Source organism: Saimiri boliviensis, chromosome 4 (genome assembly GCF_048565385.1).
Source record: "Saimiri boliviensis isolate mSaiBol1 chromosome 4, mSaiBol1.pri, whole genome shotgun sequence".
Classification (NCBI taxonomy): Eukaryota; Metazoa; Chordata; class Mammalia; order Primates; family Cebidae; genus Saimiri; species Saimiri boliviensis.
In genome coordinates this window covers 57749366-57766871 of record NC_133452.1, presented here as the reverse complement: position 1 = coordinate 57766871, position 17506 = coordinate 57749366, and positions in this window count along the sequence as shown.

The window sequence follows — 17506 nt, the reverse complement described above, 5'->3', positions numbered from 1 at the left end:
ATATGGTTTGGAGCTGTGTGCCAGCCCAAATCTCATGTTCGATTGTAACCCCCGATGCTGGAGGTGGGGCCTGTTGGGAGGTGATTGGATCATGGGGGCAGATTTCCCCCTTGGTGCTGTGCTCATGATAGTGAATGAGTTCTCATGAGATTTGGTTATTTAAAAGCATGTGGTACCTCCTCCACCTACTCTTCCTCTTGCTCTGGCCATGTGAAGTCCTGGCTCTCCGATGACTTCTGCTATGATTATAAATTTTCTGAGGTCACCCCAGAAGCTTAGCAGATGCCAACATCATGCTTCTTGTACAGCCTGCGGAACTCTGAGCCAATTAAACCTCTTTTCTTTATAAATTACCCAATTAGGTAATCTTTTTTCTTTTTTTTTTTTTTTGAGATATAGTCTTGCTCTATTGCCCAGGCTGGGGAGGGTAGTGGTGCAACTTGTCTCACTGCAACCTCCACCTCCTGGGTTCAAGTGATTCTCCTGCCTCAGCCTCCCAAGTAGCTGGGATTACAGGTGCCCACCACCACATCTGGCTAATTTTTGTATTTTTGGTTGAGATGGGGTTTTACCATGTTGACCAGGTTGGTCTCAAACTCCTGACCTCAAGTGATCCACCTGCCTCGGCCTCCCAAAGTGCTGAGATTACAGGCGTGAGCCACTGTGCCTAGTCCTAATTCGGTAATTTTTTACAGCACTGTGAGAAAACTCCTTCTTGATTAAAAAAAAAATTCATTGGTTTTACAATGCAGCATCCTATTCCTGTGTGGGACAGGAACGCAGTAGAGCCACAGTCCACTTAACCACTAGTTACCAACATGGATGTAGAGTGGGTCTCTTAAACAAACTGGGTAAAAGTTTGAGATTTCTCAATCATACATGTTTTTCTTGGCTAGAGAATTGTATAATCTGGGACAAGAAGATGATCAGAATCCAGCCAAAGTTCTAAGGGAGAAAAATGGAAATCCAGCAGCCTAGCTGTTTATCCACTTTTCTTTATTAAAAAAGCCTCTACCTGCTTTGAAGACTGTTCACAGGATCCTCCATCTGCCTCAAAACATCTGCTTCCCACTCACCCTTAAAGGCCACTTGGAGTTCCAAGGCCAAGCTGCTGCTTCCACCCTTGAGCACTGTTTTTGGCTAATTGGTATTAATATTTTGGATATTCCAAATCAGGTAACTTTCAGGGGCACTCCTCTAAAGATATTAATTCTATCATGTCAAATATTTGGGCTTCAATATAACCTTTTTAACTGTCTCAAATCATGCCACTTTTATGGCTTGATTCTGGAAGTAAGATTTTACCCCACAATCTCTCTCTCTCTTTTTTTAAGTCAACCGCTAACATTAATAAATGTCTAAGAGGTTTTCTTACTCCCAAGCTACTTTGAATTGAGGACTGCAAATTATAAAACTGATCAGATCCCAGCCAGTTTCATTCATCATATATCCTCAGCTGTTTAGTTTCACATTCTGTTTCATAGTCTCCAATCTGTGAAGAGTCTAGTATAAATACTGTTAGCATCATGGAAGGAAGTAACCCACTTCATAGTGTTTTGAGCCAGTGAACCCTGGGGTATGGGGCTGCGGGGTAGATGGGGAAGGACCGCAGAGATAAAGGGTAACACAGGTGTCTTTGCTTACGGCTTTGACCGGCTAGCGTTTAACACCATCATTCCTGAGATTAAAATGAAACAACTTGCCAAGGATAATTTCATTCTTGCAGCCAACAGTGCAAGTGTAGGGTTTCCTGAAGAAATAATCTGTGGAAATGCACAGCTTCCCAAAGATGCCATGGTATGCTAATATAGAATACTTTGCTTTCCAAGGAAATACCAAAAAATATCCATCGTGTTAGGAATGGAGCAAACCACATGAAAAGAGAACAGGAAAAGCATCTTTTCTCCCAGAAATGACCTCCTCCCCTCGAAATAGTTTCCCACGTGCTAATTTACTGAGGGGATGAGACAGTGTGAATATAGCTACTAGCTGCACTTAAGTCTTCTTATCCTCAAACCCACAGTTTACATCAAAAGCTACTAAAGTAAACCAAATATACCAAAACAGAACATTTCATTCCCATGTATTTAGAGGCAGGAAGAGTCATCATAGTCCTGAAAATATAGGAGGGCCATGCTAAAGGATTCAGAAAAACAGGCCAAAGTCAGGTGTAAAGAACACCCACATCCCCTGCTATCATAAAACTCTCAGGCCCCAGGGGTACTGGGGAACTGAGACCTAGACTTTAGAAGCGGCACCCTCCTTTATTTGTTCTGGGCATTCCTTTCTTCCTAGGTGGATGCTGTAGAGATCCCCAGTAGCTCATAAGCAGATTACTGGGACTGTGGCTCTCCTTCGTCCCTGTCCCACACAGAAATAGGATGCTACATTGTAAAACCAATGAATTTTTTTTTTTAAACCAGAAGGAGGCAAAATTTTAGCTTTCTCTTTTATTCTACTGAGTAGCTGGATTTTGGAAGCCAACATACCATGCCCTAAATTAAATTACATCCAATGCAATAAATGGCACAACCTGAATTTTTGGTCCCTAGTCTTTGTTCACTGGGGTGTATAACACGTAATCCAGCCTCTTGGTAATAAGGGGCTACCTAGGCAGTACTTACATCAACAGAAAAGAAAACGAGGGCTGTGACTCATAAGCAGTATGTGGTCCTTCCCACAAGTGGGTACTTAGCATCGTGTGGAAACTTGGAGGCTTTAATAAGAATCTGCTAAGTCAGCACCATGTAATAGAATGGAAAGAACTCAGTGAGGACTTAAGAAACCCTGATTCTGCTTTGGGCTTCGCTGGCCATTTCTCCTGTGATCTGAGGAGCCACAGCACTTCCTTAGTCCTTAGCTTCTTTATCAAAGTAGACCAAGTAATTCTCATGTTTCTTCCAGGTCTCTCTGCCTTGACCCTAACCTGGGGGTTAACCTCCAGGAGTCCTTTTCATCCTGCTTCAGCTTTTCTAACAGGCCTTCCCTTGATCTAGTGACCTGTCTTCTACCCAAGGATAAATATCACATTGCTTGGCTCTAAATGTGTTTGCAAGACAACTGTTTTTTTTTGTTGTTGTTTGTTTGTTTGTTTGTTTGTTTGTGATGGAGTTTAGCTCTTGTTGCCCAGGCTGGAGTGCAATGCTGCAAACTCAGCTCATGGCATCCTCCACTTCCTGGGTTCAAACAGTTCTCCTGCTTCAGCCGCCCAGTAGCTAGGATTACAGGCATGCACCACCATGCCAGGCTAATTTTGCATTTTTAGTAGAGATGGGGTTTCTCCATGTTGGTCAGGCTGGTCTCAAACTCCTGATCTCAGGTGATCCCTTTGGAGGCCCACCCTGGCCTCCTAAAGTGCTGGGATTACAGGTATGACCCACCACACCCGGCCCCAAGACAACTGTTTAGTCCTACAATGCATTTTACATGTATGGCCAAGAAGCAGGAACACTATCTTTGAAGGCTTCTTTTCTACCAGCGAAGAGGCTGTCAACCACAATCCCTCTGAACCTTGCCATTCCCATCACTAAAGTGGGACAGACAATATTTTTCTCATGGAGCTGTCACATGTCAGGTCTAAGCCATTGTGAACACTACCAGACACAATTCATGATGTCTGGTAAGTGTGAATTTCAGATACACAACTTGGGACATACGTTAAAAATTATACATTGTTTATCTGAGATACAAATTTAACTGGGTGTCCTATATTTTGCTGTTTGCTAAATCTGGCAACTTTACATGTTAGACGCTGCCCTTGTTGGTATTAGGTACCAGGCTGCCTTACCAAACCAGTCTTTACTTAGAATAAAACAAGGGCCTATGTGGTTCATGTTCCTTCTGCCTTCCTACACCAGCCCCCTTTCTGGTCCTCCTATTGGCTTCACACCATTACACATCCCACCTGGGTCCCCTCCTCCTGAGGCACCTGAATTGTCTACTGACCACCCTTCCAAGTACAACCCCCTTCCCCTTCCCCTTCCCCTTACCCTGGTTGAGCAAACTGATTGGATTAACTCATACACATGCATTACTGATCATTTAATGAGTCATCAGCCCCCTCTGATGCTTTCTCTTTAAAGGTCATTTACAACCTCAAAGTAACTGAATTATAGGTCGTGTAAAAGTTGAAGTGGAAAAAAAAGTAGGCAATGGGGTGGGAGTAACTGGTACCACTTAGGAGCTGGCTCTCACAGCAGTTCCTCTAACGTGTTTCTGCTTTTCCTAGCCTTTTCCTTTTCTTCTGGGCCCACAACAGTTATTGGGGCAGATGAAGACCCCATGGACAAAGGGAAAAAGGAAGGTGGAAGTGGGATGAGTGTACTCGGAAGCTGGGGTCTACATGTAGCCTGGTCACCACGTTCTGCCCTCAGCCAGCAGCTGCCCTCTGGGAGTTCCATGCAGTTTCTAGGGTGCCCTAGCACTACCATCTAATTTAGATCGTGGAAAACACAAAGTCTGAGTGAATTTTCTCCTTTTTAACCAGCTTGTGTTCGGAGATGAAATACAATTGTACAAGCTTGTAATTCCTGGAACCTGAATGTTGGTCAAATATAACTCCACAGGCCATAAAGAAACCATCTCTCTGTTTCCAGAGCAAATCAGTGCAAATGGCTCAGAAGTCTAAGCAGAAGAGGATGGGGTGGGACACACTTGAATCAGTATTACTCAAGCACCCCTGACTGGGTCAGTCACCCCTTCGGCCCAACTCTGCCCTCCTGGAAGGATCCCTGTCCCTAGGTTATTCTGTCCAAGATGACCCTTCACCTTCATGTCCACAACCCATCAGCTACCAGCATTTCACCAAACCACCAAAGGGAAAAGGCCTGAAATAAAGTAAATCACGAAATGTGGTAAACAGATAGTATACTATCCTTCTCAAGCAATTAGCCTCAGCAGAGTGACCCTCATGGGACCTCTGGGGGAGATGGAACTGCTGAATATCCCGGCCCCCTATTCAAGGTGAGGTAAATTATTACCAACTGGGGACCAAGAAATTCTGTCTTATAATTTTTCAATACCCATTGCAGGGAGCTGGAGGCACCTGGGGTCTGCCCCACTGAGTCAGCGGAATGCACCTTCCCATTTAGGTTCCTATCTTCTTAACTAAGCGGAGACTAGGGTGGGGAATGTTTTAGATGGTAGGAATGGGAGTGGGAGGCAGCACGTAACACCCTGAGAATCTCACATGCCCCAAGAGCTTCACATTCTTGTTCAATCCTCCCAACAGCCTGGGAAGGACACATGGGTCCACGCAGGATTTGAACTCATGTCTTCCAGACCCAGCGCCGATTGTGCTCCACACCCTATTTGTTTCATTCAGAGTGCTGAGCTCTGATTTCACGTTTCCCTTGGAAGAATGGAATGCTGATGCCTCTTCCGGGTTTGCTCTGTGTGACAGGGACAGACTATGCATTTCATGGGCTTATAACAAGGGCTCTACTGAGGGATTTATTTTAACAGAGGACTTATTTATAACTTTTTTTTTTGTAGGAAAACAGTGTCCTGTATTTAGACAGTTACATTTCATATCTTGAGTTGTACTTTTGTAGTCTACAAGAATGTGTTTCTTAGCAGACGATGTTGAGGAACTCCATGGCAAGACAGACACTGGGCTTTACTCCTGGATAATGGAAAATGGTCTCTTCAGAATCTTGTGCAGTGAATCAGGGAAGTCTGGTCACTCCTGCTAATGGATCAGTTTACTGTTGTTAACAAAGAGTTAAAAGAGCAATTCTTCCCCTCTCTCTGAAATTAGTTTGATTTCTTGACTTTGCATTACACTGTATTTTGTTAGGATACTTCTTTACAACCAGCAGGAGTTTCTCTTGATTACTCACTCACTTACCCCCAGGTAAGAGTATCTGCAAGACAACCTTTTTTTTTTGTTTGTTTTTTGTTTTTTGAGATGGAGTTTAGCTCTTGTTGCCCAGCCCGGAGTGCAATGGTGCAAACTCAGCTCACGGCAGCCTCTGCCTCCTGAGTTCAAGCAATTCTCCTGCCTCAGCCACCTGAGTTAGAGCTAGGATTACGGGCATGCACTACCACACCAGGCTAATTTTTCACTTTTAGTAGAGACAAGGTTTTTCTATGTTGGTCAGGCTGGTCTCAAACTCCCAATCTCATATTTTATTCCATCTCTTGTGATGGTATAAATAGCAGGGATCGAGTGCCCTTTAACTAGTCACCTGTTCAGAGGGCCACTCAGGCTTGGGTGCTATAAGTTATCAGATTCCGTCCAGTCAACTACAAATGGTTAATCATTACAAGAGCCTTAGAGCCATCCTAAGTGTCTCCAAATGAGTAGGTTAAGAGGTGGGGGCCTAGAACCTGCATCTTCACAACCTGAAGCACCCTCAAGTTTGGGGACCACACTGGTACAGAACACCCTGCTATTATAGCTGAGGTCAGAGGTCAGCCCCTCTGGAACCACTCAGCTTTGCTGTGTTACAAAGGCACTGAAGCAGCACAACTGCAAACATACCTTCCATCCATTAGGGTACGAGCAAGAGATAGGTGGCACCCTCAAATGATCGCAAAGGGGCATTTACCAAGAAGTGAGCAGGGCACAAGGCCTGGTGCAGTCCCTTGGGCTAGTAATGAGGGGTAAACAGGGTGGTTCTGTTATACCTAAAGGCTGAAGGGGCAGGGTGAGGAAGCAGACACCAGAACCTGGACAGAAACACTCACGGAGGTGCTCCTGACAGGGGCAGTGACCACAATTTCAAGGCTGCAGCGAATCAAAAGGAGGGACCCCATCCTGGGTAGATATTTTGACCTACCTCTTCTCTCTCCCTCCAATCTCTGGGCACTCCCCTTGCTAAACTCAACTAGAAAACAAAGGGAAAGGAACCCACTGAGGTCATGCATAGAAGTCAATTTTCTGGGGCACAGAGCAGAGTGGAGAGTGTTCGGATAAAGAGGAGTACGGTGAAGATGCCAGGTGCAATACCTCAAAAAGAAAGCATACGAGGGAGTGTCAAACCCTTACCACCATCATCACACAGAACAGCAGCTGAAGGCTGTGCCACACCCACTACTGGTGCTACAGCTAACTGCAGACTCCTACCAGCAACTTTTGAAATGACACAGCTTTGTCCAGAGAAGTAGTTCAACAATAATTTCACAGATGTACTTATCAAATATTTATGGAGCACCTATTCCATGAAAGAAATGATACCTTACTTTAGCCATGTAGTGAAAGTCTCAATGTGTTTTATGTTAAACTTATGTACATCTGGTTTTATAAAGCCCCCATTGCTTTTTTTCCTAAAAGAAACAAAAAATAAATATACTACAAAAAAGGAAAATATCTCAGATTTTTTAAGTGGAAAGATATTAAGGTTTAATTGCACATACTCATGGCCTATAGCAGAAGTGGCCTGTTAGAAATAAATACATGATTTTCCAGTTAGGTTTTACCTCTGTTTTGGCAAACAAATACATAATGTGCTTTCAGGTGGCCTGAAACAAATGGATTGAAGAATAGCATCATCCCATCTTTCAACTTCCACACAACTAACATCAGTTCCACTAAACTGAAGCAGTTCTCAGGAGGCAGCATGTGTGACTGCCACTCTCTACAGTTACCTTCAGTGGGTAACCGATGAGAGACGTTTAAGTTTCCCCATATCCATGTGTACTTTTCATCAGCATAAGTGAAAAATAAGCAAGAGTCTCTTGAGTTCTCCGGATTAGTCATGGTGCTTTGTGGCATGGGGAATGTTATAAGCTCCTAGGGATACACCAGGTTATCTCAGAGGCACATGGCAGATGTTAGGTGGCACTAAATAACATCAAGCCACAAAACAAGAACCACATTTTCCAATATTTTTCAAGTACCAAAGTCTCAGCCAGATATTGGCCTGTCAGTGACAGGCCCTCTAACATCTGCCAATCCCCCACTTCACTGGGGAGGGCTGGCCTTAGACTTGGAGTCCTCAGGCATGGGCCTCTCTTATTTTCACTTACTGATTTTAATGGCTGTCATTTATATCAAAGGATACTGGTTTTCTACCTGAGATGGTCATATAATTTTCTTTTGAAAATTTAGTTTATTAGAAAAAAAATGAATTCAAGGGGAAATATATACAATTTTCCCTTAAAAAGGTGGCACATAGATATGACAAAAATCATTAAGGTAGTATACAAATGACTAAAGTATGGAAATAACAGATGTAATACTAAGTACACCTCATGAGTCAGAAAAACCTAGGTTTGAGTTCTAACTGCCATCAAATAGGCAATAATGACTGATTTCCTTACTTTACAAAAAACAATTCTTTCAGTGAAGGTAGTAGCTCTCTGGTCAGATGGCTGCAGCTCAAAGAGAGTAATAAAAATTCAGTGAAACTGCCTTGTAATCTGAATCTTATCTTGTTCATGTGACAGAGATGACTATGATAAATGAATAAGCATTAAGGTTTGAAGATTTATATGACTAACCGGATGAAAATTTGGGAATATACATTATGAAGGTAAGGTAAAAGGTGGTCTCTTTATCTGCTGGCATCGGTTCTAACAAGGGGGCCTTTGGCTGTCACTGGAATGGGAAGAGAAAAACCTCTGATTCACGGAAGGCCTTCATTAAGAGTATCCCAGGGCCATCCAGGCAGAATTAAATTACAAACCCAATCAGTCCTGGGATGTGGATCACTTTACGTTGGTCTGGTAAAAATACTGCATATTCTGCAGTACTGATCAGGGAAAACACTTTCAGTAGTTACCTCCTGTGTGAACTGTAAATCTTTTAGATGTTTCAGTTCAGCCTTATTTCATCCCAAGTCACCCAAACCCACAAACTCTAACCCCTTGAAAAACTTACATTTATATTCATGCTCCTTTCAAGTTAAGACCTCAGGAAGCATTAAATCAACCAATGTATGCTGTCTTCTCTTCTTACACACACGAATATGAAGCCCAGTGCCTGGGTGCACTCACACCCACTTCCACACATGCCTACATAGCCCTGCTCCCCGTACCTCCCCGCAAACCCACCCCGTGGGTGGAGCAGAAATGAATGCTGCTGGGGGCCCTTCCAGGAAGAGGTGTTTGAAACAAAGCATTCAGTCCTTCTGAACCCTGCCTTACACTCTCGCTTTGCTAAATCCCACGTCAGCAGTCTTCACTTGGGAGCTAGGGTCCTTTTCCTACCCACTGTTGTTTACTTGTTTTAAAAATATTTCTACAATGCATCCATTGTTCTCCATTCACTATATAATTGTATAATATGTTGGCAAGCAACTGCTCCTCAATGAATAAAAGTGTGTTTTACTAAAGAATAATTGGAGCTGCTTGGCACGGGAGCCAACCTTGCCCAGCACCAGCTGATATATGTGGCAAACATGGCTGTCCTCTGTCTCTGTCTTTGCAGAATATACAAGTAGTCAGTCGCTGTTAACTCTGGGAGCTCAGTTTTAGGTACACAAGATACAGAAATGGTTTTTTATGCTGTATGATTTCATTTATGAATTTCTTTAGATTTACCAAGTTGCTAGAATTACAGGAAACAAACAGACTTTAATTTTACATAAGCCATCAAGTTTAGAGGAAATTTTCAAAAGGAAAGGTTTCAAACATGCCATAATGGGTAGTAGCAGGTTCTAGAGCTTGCAGGGTATGCATATAATATAAGGATTGGACCTGTAAATGTAAGTACTGTAAACACTGAACAATATGGGTCAAATGGCTTCTGTGCTCCTTATTCTAACTGAACCCAGTTTCACAAACACACTTGTTTGAAGACAAAGGGCAGAATGTAGTTTTATATTTCATGATCTCTCAAAGCATATCTGTACATTTTTGGGTGACTGCCCCACCCTTATCCCCTTCTCTGGGAATCTGTTCTGACCTTACTTGACCTTACATATGATGAGGGGAGAGATGACCTTACATACGATGGAGTCGAGATGAACAACTGATGCGAGGGAGGCTCATCCCTAGGCTGGCTAGAAACCTACAAGTTGTATTTTGTTTAAAAAGATAAGTTAAACTAATTAGATTGTTCTGCCAGGACTGGAATTCGAAAATGGAGAAGGTATTGCTAGGGTTGCTAAATCGTCAGATTATATAGATTAGCTTTGGGCACTGCAGGGTCCATTGTGGCCCAAGGACAAGCAGGGGGAGTTGGTCTACAGATCTGGAAGAATGCAGTAGACGGACAGAAGACCCAGAGTCTAGCTCTGGGTCTACAGACTTAGATGTGGAGGGTGGGCTTCGTTCCTCATGGCTTTCTGGCTCCCAAGAGGGCTCCCTCATCACTCTTTCCTGTTTTTAGATTCTATAAGATCTATTTTATAGCAACAAACTCTCTTTATATGAAGTATCTCTGATAGGTTTCTGTTGCAATACTAATGATTATAGCAAGAATGTCTATGGTAATACAAAGTAATATAACACTAAGCTAAAAAAAAAAAAGACTTGCAGGCCTTTGGATGACAAACTCAACACTTGAAGGAAGACAATTTGGAAGAATCATCAAGATGCTGTTATTTGCTAGGGTTTTGAAAAATCATGTGCACAAGGCCAGGATGGTGGCAAACCAGAGAAACCAAAGGAGTCAATATCTGATCAGTGTACAATGTCCTGGTTGGACCACATCCGGAGTACTTGTCTACTTCTCCACCAGTAAGACAGGGCTGAGGAGCTTATTCTGTCCATTTACAAATACTGTTGTGAGGCTCAAATGAAGACATGTGTGTAGTAACCCTGAAAACAGCAATGCCCCTAAAAATACTGCATCTATTACTATTATGTGGTCAAGAAAACTCCTACACTAGCTCACCTGAATGGATTTTTGTAAAAGTCTCTTTCAATTCCAACACTATAATAAAAGAATTCTAGTTGAAATGCTTTTTTAAAAAATTAATTTTAGGGAGTGGGGCTGATAAGCAGAAAATAGCTGGACTAAGTATCAACACATTCTTTTGCCCACCACCCCAACTAACATTTTGGGTAGAAAACATTTCTGAATTGCTGCTCTTTAAATACAATGAATAATTATTCACCTGGGGAGACTATTTAATAAGGAAGAAAAACATGCACCTAATAATTCCTTAGTGAGTGGTAGAGGAAATGGAGGCGGGTGTTTGGTCCATCTGATGCATGTGGTCTTACTGCCCAACAGCTGTGGGCTCTCCAGACATCACAGGTGTAGCCTTGAAACCGCAGCACAAAAGAAGAAACAAATGTATTGGCTCCAAGGGACCACATCCTATGACCCTCTGCACCCCAGGACCCAGCTTAAAGTGTGGACAGTGCTCATACGGAACTGTAGGGAACTGAATTTGGCCCAAGGGTAGCCTAGTGCTGTCAGCTGGGCACGGTGGCTCATGCCTGTAACCCCAGCACTTTGGGAGATCAGGGCAGTTGGATCACCTGAAGTCAGGAGTTTGAGACCAGCCTGGCCAACATGGTGAAAAACCCGTCTCTACTAAAAAATACAAAAATTAGCTAGGCATGGTGACAGGCACCTGTAACCCCAGCTACTTGGGAGGCTGAGGCAGAAAAATCGCTTGAACCCGGAAGGCAGAGGTTGCAGTGAGCTGAGATGGTGCCATTTCACTCCAGCCTGGATGACAAAACAAGACTTTGTCCCCCGCCCCCCACAAAAAAGAGAGCCTTCTACATCCTTGGAGGTAGAAGGAAGTCAGATAGACACAGAGCTAAACTGACTTAAGTGAAAAACAGGGCAGTTGCTATCAGCTCTGTATCTAAGTGAATGAGGGCACTCAGAAGAACAGGGCTGTGACTGGCTGGGTAGGAGCCGGGAGGGTGACAGGGCCTCTGGGAGGAGGCAGGGCAGATGGTGATGCTTCAGGGGAGTGTAGCAGAAATGCCCATGGCAAAACCCTGAGACTCTTTCATCTAAATGGATGTGTTAATGGCTCCCAGGGAGTGGGTATAAGAGGGCTTAGCACATATGCCTTCCTCTACTGTACTGGCTGTAAATAACCCATGTGCTTGTCTGTACCATCTGCTTGGTGTGCACTTTGTGGAACTGTGTGAAGAAAAAAAGTTTGGGGAGAAATGGCTAGAAATACTTTAGTTGTATACTTAGAAACAAAATATGCTTACACAGCTAAATTATCACACTTCCTTTATAGGGGGTAATTAAATCAGAAATGTTCCTTTTTTTTTTTTTTAAGGGAGGGAGGCTGAACAGGAGGATATAAAGTTTCCCTGAAGGTCAAAGAGCAGGTCACTGGCACAGAAGGAGGCCAGAGACAAGTCTCCTACCACCAGTGTTAATCAATCTTGAGTTAGTCACACTTAAGCAGTCTCAACTGCAAATTCTTCATCTGTAAATTAGGGGTGTGTCACCCACCTTCCTCAGAGTAGTGCTTTGAGAATTAACTAATGTCTAAAGTTGAAGTTCTTTAGATAAAAGACATCATGAGCATACTAAATATTTTTATGGAGATAGTCATGCCCTCTATAAAGTGCCAAGTAGACATTATACACAATTGTTGCCCTCATGTACACATTGAGATTGCCTCACTCATCTTCCTGGTTCTTCAAAATTATATAAACAACATAATTAATTCATTCATTAAACAACTACTGAATGAGTATTTACTATGCTATTTACCTCTAATTTTAAACCTACAAGTGCAATTGTGTTGTAAAATCATGGACTTACTGTCTTGCAAGTAATTTCTAAAATACAGAGTTGGATTTGCTTTTAAAGTTAAATAATTGATATTTTCCCTCTTCTGGATCTGTGATTATCTGTAATTTAATGATTTTTGAAATAGTTCAAAGAGCTTCCCCACCTAAAGTTAGGCCTTTACCAAGGCCTAACTCACAGCAATTTAAAAAAGATATTAAACTCACCATCAGAGAACCCAACAGTTTCAGGAAGACTCTACAAAACACAGCATGAGCAAATGACTCCAGCTAATGAAATGCAAACTTGAGGAATAATCATACTGCATTAGCCTCATTTACAATTATATCTCATCTTGACAATATTCCCAGAAAGAATGTAGGTCAAATCCTGATAAATGAAATCCCAGTGTTTCTCAAATACTTTTTATGGCCTCCAACTTTCATTTTATTGGAATTTGCTTGCAAGAAAGAGGTATTGAGTGCTGTGGTTAAGAGCTAGCATGAAGGACTCCAACAGACTCCAAACCATAATGAGAAGCTGCAGACTTAAATCGGTTACTTTACCTCTCTATTACAAAATGGAGGTAACAATGACCCCTATTTCACAGGATTTCCGAAAAACAGCAGTGAAATATTAAACGTCTTAGAAGTGCTGGATGAATGTTAGCTATTAACAGAAATCCTCACTATGTGGTAAGAGAAAGTGCATGGATGCCAGAGTGTCATCAAAGAGGTGTGACTTGAAACTTGCAAGTGGGTTGAGGATGGGTGGGGAGCCCTTGCTACCTTTAAGTTCCCATGGCTCTGACGCCCTTGCCAGGCAGAAGGCACAGAAGTATCAAGAAACCCAAGGGAGATGGATCTTCTCCCAGATCTGTCCCAGCAAGATATGAGCTGAAGTACAGAGTTCAGACCATCCTGGAACCAGCACTAGCAAATCTTAATTTCTCACTGTGTCCCAATGCCAGACTGCTTCACTGCTGTGTTGACTTATGTTCACTTTGTAAAGAGAAAGTACATTTGCTCTGGAGGAGTTGAAAAGCTAAAGGGACGCCACACCAACAACTAACTTCAAGCACTATTCCTATTCAACATTTTAGAAATAGGTCAAAATAGTGGGGAGAAAACAAAACCTAACATTTGGGTAAATTTTCAGGATTGGCTCTGGTTTTATGAGTTATGATTCTAAAGACAAAAGTGAGAAGGAGAACAATAAAGCCAAATGATAAAGCCATTTTCATTAATGAGGTCCCAGATTCTCACCTGAAACAAAACAAAGCAAAAACCTGAAGTCTAAAAAGATTTTTTCTCACTGCAAGCTTCTAGAATTTCTTTATTTCTTCTAGGAGAAGAATAAAGAAATAATTAAAATTCGGGCTGGGCGCGGTGGGTCACGCCTGTAATCCCAGCACTTTGGGAGGCCAAGGCGGGTGGATCACAAGGTCAGGAGTTCAAGACCAGCCTGGCCAATATGGTGACACACTATCTCTATTAAAAATACAAAAATTAGCTGGGCATGATGGCACATGCCTGTAGTCCCAGCTACTCAGAAGGCTGAGGCAGGAGAATTGCCTGAACCTGGGAGGCAGAGGTTGCAGTAAGCCAAGATTGTACCACTGCACTCCAGCCTGCGTGACAGAGTGGGACTTCATCTGAAAATAATAATAATAATAATAATAATAATTCTAAATTAAATACAGGTAAAATTTGATCTCTGTTAATGAAAGGTTGGAAATAATTAAGCATCTGAAATGGAAAAAAATTTATGCAAACAATTTTATATACATAGTACAGAATAATATATACTGTATAGAATTAAAATTGATTGAACCCCCAGAGGCGGAGGTTGCAGTGGTCTGAGGTCACATCACTGCACTCCAGCCTGAACGACAGAGCGAGACTCTATCTCAAAAAAAAAAAAAAAAAAAAAAAGCTGTGTATAACATTTACCTCGAGCCAAGCATGTATGAGACATTTTATATGTATCTGAATTAATTCTCACTAAAATTCAGCAAAGTAAAGAAAAAAAAGGAAAATATTATATAAACCTAAATTATGAATTTCACCTAGCGACAAACATAATAAATATTTTAAAAATATCTATTTGGTCTGAGCCTTCAAAACAACTCCATACTTGGTCTATAACAAAAAGTGGGAGATGGCAATAAAATAAAAATAATTCATTTTCCATTAAAATGAATTCACATGGAAGTTCTGTATATGGGGCAGAAATGCAAGCAAGGATTTGACTGTTGAACACATCTGCATGAATGCCAAGAAGAGGTGAGTTCTCAACTTTTGAAAAAATTATAAAATGTAATTCCTGGATAATCTCAAATAGGCAAGGCAGGTAAGTTGGTGAATTCACAGTTCTGCATGTGTGTATGTACACAGGTGTGCTTTAAAAAGATTTCCTAATAGGCTTCTTTGAAGAGCTGGCTTCCCTTAAAACAGATTTAATAAAGAAAAATTTAATTTTGGTAGTCTTCAATAACACAATCATCTCATGAAATGCAGCTCAATCACACCAGATGAGAGCCAGAGAGCTGAGAAAGATTCAGAGCAGACACCTGTTCAGGTAGTTCACATTCAGTCAGCCTAACAGTTAACACCTCCGTCTTCTTCAGGAATAGAAGCAGCAGGAAATGGCTCCAGCTGCAGCCTCCTGCTGCCTGTAAACTGTTTAAACATCTTCCTAAATAACAGAAAATGGTCATATTATTTCTGATTGCATAACAAGCAGTAGATTTGAACAATGAATTAGGAAGAACTGAAATGTTTATAGTTTTAATTGTCTAAAATGTCTTTCAATTATACTTTTCATTCCAATAATAATTTTATTACAAATAGCAACACAAACAAAATCCCCCATTAAACCAGTACAAAAAAAATAAATCTAGTTAACCACTCCCTCTCATTGTTAATAACTAAGTATATACATTTGCTGAGATTTGTCTTAGTATGGTTCCTTTTTAATAAAATATATAACTAGAGGGAAAAAAATACTAGAATAAAATACTCCAAAGGCCAGAGACATTGGTCATCTTTGAGTAGTGGAACTTCAGGAAAGGAATTATATTCTGTTCTCTGAGTACTTCTTTTTTCTTTTTAGAGACAGGGTCTCTCTCTGATGCCCAGGTTGGACTGCAATGGTGTGATTATAGCCCACTGCAGTATTAATCTGGGTTTCAAGCAATCCTCCTACCTCAGCCTCACAGCTGGGACTACAGGCTTGTGCCACCACACTGACTAATTTTTGTAGTTTTTGTAGAGACGGGGTTTCGCCACTTTGCCCAGGTTGGTCTTGAACTCCTAAGCTCAAGCAATCTACCTGCCTCAGCCTCCCAAAGTGCTGGTGTAACTGGGTTTTTTCTTGAGTGCCAGTGAGGGACAGCTCCCCTGGGAGAGTGCTGTGAGTTCTTGGCCTCCAACCTCATAAAGAATAAGCAGTGAGGCCACTGCAGGTGCACCGTATGCTCGTAAAAGTAAATATCGGACCCAAAAAGTGTTACAGAAAGGTGATTTTATTTAGGTAGAGAAAAGAGAAGGAAAGGAGACGAGAAAGGCTTCCACGAAGACTGTGGAAGGGGATTCCAGAGGGGAAATCCCAGAGGTGAAAGGGAGCTCCCACCATGTGGGAGAGGATTCCAGAAAGCTGGAAATCCAGTGTGGGTGAAGGAGCAGGGGAATTTATCCTGGGAGAAATTCCCATCTTCCCAAGTTCCTCTGGCCAATGAAAAGAGTTCCTTTAAACTTCCGCTGGGGTGACTGACTCTTAGTTTCTTCCCATGCCCACGAAATTCAAACACAAACCATTAAATCTCCCAGATGGAGAGAAATGGGAAGGGGGCATGGCGCTGGGAAATTCTTGCCCTTAAAACTATGCCTCCTCATGGAGCCAGAAAGAGAACACATTCGCTCACTGGGAAAACAAGTGTGAGCCACCATGCCCAGCATATCTGTCTGTCTTGTTTAGCTACTGCTGAATTTCACTTGTGGCCAGAAAATAAACAGTATTTTTTTAAAAATTTAAATGCTACACAGCTAGGTGACAAGCTAAATGGAGACCATATATTTTTAGGCATTTACCTTTAAGATTTCTTTTTTTTTTTTTAGAAACTCCTTAAATGCTTCTTTGTTCTTTTATGTTCTCAAAAATATGGCATTTATTGAAAACAAAAGGCAATTAATCACGTCATACAAATTTAAACATACTTAATTCAAAGGGTAAATCTTCCTTATGACATACTAACAGCTAGAGTAAAAGCTCTGACAATAGTTACATGATGCTAAAACCAACTAGATTTAAGTCAATAGTAATATTTATACAATTCTTTCAGTGAGGATTCAGTTGCCTGAAATAGACAACTTGTCACTGATTCTAACCTGACCCTGAAGAAGAAAGTGAAAAAAGGTCTTCCTTTTTAAGAGAAATAAAATTAAGACTCAAAGAAAATTGCACTCCATAGACCAAATGGAGGTCACAATTTTAGTAGTTAAAACTCCCATTCCAAGCACACTAAAAATCAAAGAAATGTAAGTAAAAATGCAAGGTATCATTTTTTTTACCTTCAAGTTCGCAAAGATGATAACCAATAAAAAGTATTATTATGAGAATATGGAAAAACTAGCATCATCTGACACTTTCAGTAGAGAGTGTTTAGGCAATAAATACGGGTCAAACTTCAAAATGTGCAAACTCCTTGACCACCCAATTCTCTTAGGAACTTATTCTAAGGAGAAAATAAAGTATTCAAAGACACACATTGCAGTATTGGCTGTTCAATGCAGTGTTGCTTCTAACAAAAAAAAAAATCAGCAATAATCTAAATATCCACAGATAGAGGAGTCTGCTGCTGCATCCCCAGAATTTAGCACAGTGTCTACTACATGGTAA